Consider the following 4,814-nt stretch of genomic DNA (forward strand, 5'->3'; position numbering starts at 1 on the left):
TTTTTTTCTGTTTTTGTAGTCTGTTTATGCTGTAATACTTGTTTTGTGTATAAGGTAAGGACGTAATTGTAAGATTTTGAACTCAGTTTTTTTCTGGTTTCAGTATTTTTTTTTTTTTTGCATGCTATGTTTTTTTTTTTTTTTCTTTTTAGTTTTCTTTTTCTGGTGTATTTAGCTTTAAGTTCTTTGCTCACTAAGAGATGCAAGAAGGATACGGGGTAGAAAAATGTTGGTGATTATTGGAGAGTTTGGGTCAGCAGAATTCGACCCATGTGAGTCCCTGTTCGTGAATGTATGAGACGCGCAGAGAGAGAGAGAGAGAGAGAGAGAGAGAGAGAGAGAGAGAGAGAGAGAGAGAGAGAGAGAGATGTTGAAAAAAGTGAAACTTTTTCACTTTGTTCTTTTTAACTTTTAACTTTTGAGTGTAGTGTCCTTCCTTTATGGTCCTTGATTTTCTACTTTGCTTGTTTCAAAATTCTAAGTTTCTTTTTTGGTTTTGGGAAAAGTTTAAATTGTTTATAATGGTTAGTTCGTGTTCTTGCTTTGGAGACTCGTTCAGTTTCAGTATGTTATGTTTTAAGTTTGTGAAAGCATCAATAGTTTGCAACTATAAAATTCCTCCTTTAAAATGATAATTTAATACTAGAGTTTTGAGACTGAACGAAAACCTTTACTTCACCTCAAAAGTTTACTTCTAGTCCCAGCGTTTGAAGACGGCAGTGCATTTTCACTCAGCAGCTGAGAAGGACGTGTCAACTCTTCATTAATATTTTTCACCGATCCAGCGTAAATTTTAATATGGAGCATTAAGTGACTAGTGTGACCGTTGGTCGAGGATGATCCTGCTTGGAAGTGCGAGCCCTTGGGTTACTTCTTGAGGCTACTATACCATGGAGTTGCATCGATTTTTTAATTAACGACAGCTGCAATTGATCTAGAGGGGCTTGCTTAGAGTGGAGGTAAGTTGCAAACCACATTGATGCTTGTGCCTTGTAAATTTCACTCGAGTTACTCTTTCAATTTGAATGAATTGTCTCCTTAACCTGAACCATAAAATATCATCCAAAGGACCAACCATATTGTTTTCATTTAAAGTTTAGTATTTATTGCCGGTTTAATTACTTATATTTGTGAAGTGCCTTGTTTTATTCTGCTCGTTCGAGTTCCTATTTGCTTCATGCATTTATTATATTAACTGGCAGTTAAATAGTTTTGTTGATATATTTTCGTATATTTGCTCTCTATTAATAGAGCGTCTTTATGACATATTTATAGATCCTGAGGACTTTTCTGGTAGTGGGGGCTGTTAGTGAGGTCGCATCATCGGTCTTCATAAGGACGGATACCTCGCTTAAATACCAAGAAGCAATAAGACCATCTACGATCCTGAGCCATTTTCTTAAATACATGTTTCAGTGATAGTTCTGTTTATGTAAAATAAATATTTGAATTCGCTCTTGATCATAATTTATTGCCATTGATAATTCTTTAAACCTCCAGTATTTTGAAAAAGAGAGAGGGGTGGGGGAGAGAGAGAGAATTTGAGATTGCACACGCGCAGGAGCGGCGTCAATGTGTTCACAAAAAAAAAAATGTGGCGATGGCTGAATGAGAGTTTGTTTCTTTTGTGTCTGGTAGTGTCAGAGCTTTGTGAGATAGTTCTGTGAAAAAAAAAAACGAGAGAATTGTTTTTTTGGCTGATCATTGTTCCTTAGGGAAATAAGAAAGTTTTCCTTTGAAGTTTTTTCTTTTCCTTTGGAAATTGATTGAAGAGGTTTTTTTATTGACCTTAGTAACAGGTTATGAAAATTTTTTTATGTTCTGAATAAAGTTTAACATAATTTGTGAACAGTTTTGACTTTGGAGAAATTCTATGGAGTTCAGTTTTAACGTAAATTTACCTTCTCCGCCTTGTATTTCTTGTTAATTGAGGTTTAACATAGATATGATCAGAATGATTCTCCTATTTGTAATTGCACTAGGAAGTTTCGATTTCGAATTAGTTCTCTGTGAGGTGTTGTTGCTCTACCCTAGAGAGATTAATTCACTGAACTTTTAACTGGGCTCCACAATGCACTAGAAGAAGTGGAAGACCAGGCTTATATGGCTTAGGGCTATGAAGTGAGAAGTAGATAATGATGATGTAGTGGTAACGCAAGAGCCTTTGTTTGCGTGATGTAGGTCAGCTTGGGTGAATAAGTGTTCTAGAATGATTGTTGTTTGTTTGCAAGAGTTTGAGATTGGCTTAGTTTAAGTGTGAGCAAAATAAATGAGACAACACAAGATGGGAATGTCGCTGTTGTGAAAGCACTGTATGTAGGTTGTCTCTCTGTTGTGAAACTTCTGTCAGAAAGCTTGTTTTCGGTTGTGATGCGAGCGATGTGTCAGCTGTTTGCCCAGATTGGAATTTGAATAAATGGGCATGGAGAATTTGAAAACAATACCCTGATGACAATTTCGTCATGCGGGCACACTTGGGAAAACCGTCTCAGAGAGAGAGAGAGAGAGAGAGAGAGAGAGAGAGAAACTTTCTGTACTTGTGCGTCGAGATGCCCCTAGGGTTTTTGATGTCTCTTGTTGTGAGTTGGCAGGTGCTGATTGAAACTTGGGAATTTGGACATTTCCGTTGTGTATGTTGAAAAATTGTTTTCTTTTTTCACCCTCTGGTTGGACTGGTGTTCTGCTTTGAGGTTTTTTTATACCCTACCTGACCCTGGTGGAGGGGCAGAAAGGAGGCCAAATTCTTTTGCTGGCGAATCCTTCCTTAGGAGAGGTGGCTTTCTTGCCCTCAAGCAAGTCTTTGAGGAAGACCGCCGCCAGAGTTCATACAATGAACGCGGAGGTCAGGGAAACACCCCCACGCAAGGAGTGGTTCCGGTGATCCCAGGCAGGCCTTACCTAATGCAGAGTATAGGTATAGCTCAAATGAGTAGTTGTAATGGTACCATTTTGTTGTTTTTTGCATGGATATCTGCAGAAGCCTGCAGAAGTGTTCCGAGTGGAGGAACAGAGCTTTGTTTTGCTATGATACTTTTTGTAAGCGTGATTCAGTTTGTTAACTGTTGATGGTGATGCACATTATTTAATTTTTGACACAGCTCTTTTTTGTGTTTATGCACTAGTACCTTGGTTAGTAAACACTTTGCTAGTGTGATATAGCAATATGAGAATATTATGACTAATAACATTTATGATGACTTTTTTCTTTCTGTGTAAAATGGTCATGATACATTTGTTTTGTGTATTTCTTTTGACTCATGATTTTTCTGTGGATATGTGTACATGTTTTGATTTTCAGAGGTTGTGAAACTTTTGTTTTAGGTAATTTGAGTTATTTTTTTTTTTTTTTTTTTTTGGGCTAAAAACTGTCGCTTTGAGGTTGGATCATGATGAATGTATAATATATTGTGTTTACCAGTACTATATCTTAGATCTCTTTCAGACTGAGAGTCCAGTGAATGAGCCAGAGTGTAAGCTTGACAGTTGTGAGCATTAATTCTTTTTTGTACGATGACTGCATCCACTGCATGGACTGTAGGATTTAGAAGAAGTAAGTATTTTAAATACAAAAGTTACTTTCTGTTGTATAAATTATAATTTGGAAGTCACAGTCCTTTATGATATGTTTTTTAATAAGATTTGTAATATTCTTTCATGTACATATATAAAGTATGTATATATCATGAATACAGACATGTGTAGTGTCGATTGATGATTAATTATCTTTTTGGAATATTTTAACATGTGTTCACTGATAAAGAGTATTTTTGATGAGTTTGAGATGTGAATTTGAGTTTTTATCGATAACTGTTCACCAGTTTCCATTTGCTGTTAAATGTATTGATTATTTCATATGAATTTTCAGTCTAAGTCTTGTTCACATTTGTTGGGGGCGAACAAGGCTTCGCAAGGATCATAGAGACTTTGTTTTGGGTAGAGTAATTTTCAGTGGGGTTTTGTTTTGATAATTTTTCTTGAATGTTAATGGCCTTGTTCAAATCAGTTTTAAATTCTGGAAGGCTCGGGAGACCCTTGAGTCAGTTGGAGGGGAGTTTGTCACAGACAAATATATTGTTTCAAACAAAGGCTAAGCAGTGAAGTAAATGTGCAGAAAGTAGAGCAGATTTTGCCAAGCTATCACCTTGTCTTCCTGATTCATGGGTTTTTGGGAAGTAGTTCGAGCCACTTTCATTTTTGCTTGGTATATGATGATCCAAGCACACGTGTACTGAATCCGTTTCAATGTCAACAGGTACACCGGGGAGAGGTGTCGTAGAGTGAGAACTAGTATGGTGCGGTTACGTCACTTGCCACCCATAGGCAAGACAAGCCAGACCCCCCCCCCCCCCCCCCCCGCCCACAGCAATGCAGGGCAAATAAGAATGCACATACTATGCGAGAGAAAGCAGTTGAGTTCGAGTCCTACTCGTGAGTGAACAACCTTCACTAGGCCCACCGGCCATGATAAGCCTACCACAGCCATGGCGGACATCCTCATGCCATACAACGTCCAATAGTTCTTTTTAATTTGAATGTCTCCCTATCCGCTCTCCCCGGGTATTGTACCAGTTAAAAGTAAATTTGTAATTGACTGATGAAATCATTTAAGAGCCAGCGAGAACTTATAACTCTTCTGTTATGCACCCTCAAGATTTAAAGTTCTAATTCACTCACTTTGAAGAAGATTTCTGCTCATTTTAATTGTGACAATTAACTTGGACAATAAATCCTCTTACGATTAAAATTGTCTAATTCACCCCCTCCTATCCTGTATTCTTGACTATTAACCCATGCCCTTATGACACGATGTTCTC

At 37.5% G+C, this 4,814-nt stretch overlaps 1 long non-coding RNA gene across 1 annotated transcript; it reads left to right on the forward strand.

Annotated features, from left to right (window-relative positions):
• The first annotated feature begins 379 nt into the window (after window positions 1-379).
• On the forward strand, window positions 380-4,357 carry LOC137646762 (uncharacterized). The gene is made up of 3 exons (XR_011045450.1): window positions 380-959; window positions 1,276-3,550; window positions 4,253-4,357. It is a non-coding gene; the product is annotated as an uncharacterized lncRNA (long non-coding RNA).
• The last annotated feature ends 457 nt before the right edge of the window (window positions 4,358-4,814 follow it).

The sequence above is a fragment of the Palaemon carinicauda genome, chromosome 9, assembly GCF_036898095.1.
Source record: "Palaemon carinicauda isolate YSFRI2023 chromosome 9, ASM3689809v2, whole genome shotgun sequence".
Lineage (NCBI taxonomy): Eukaryota > Metazoa > Arthropoda > Malacostraca > Decapoda > Palaemonidae > Palaemon > Palaemon carinicauda.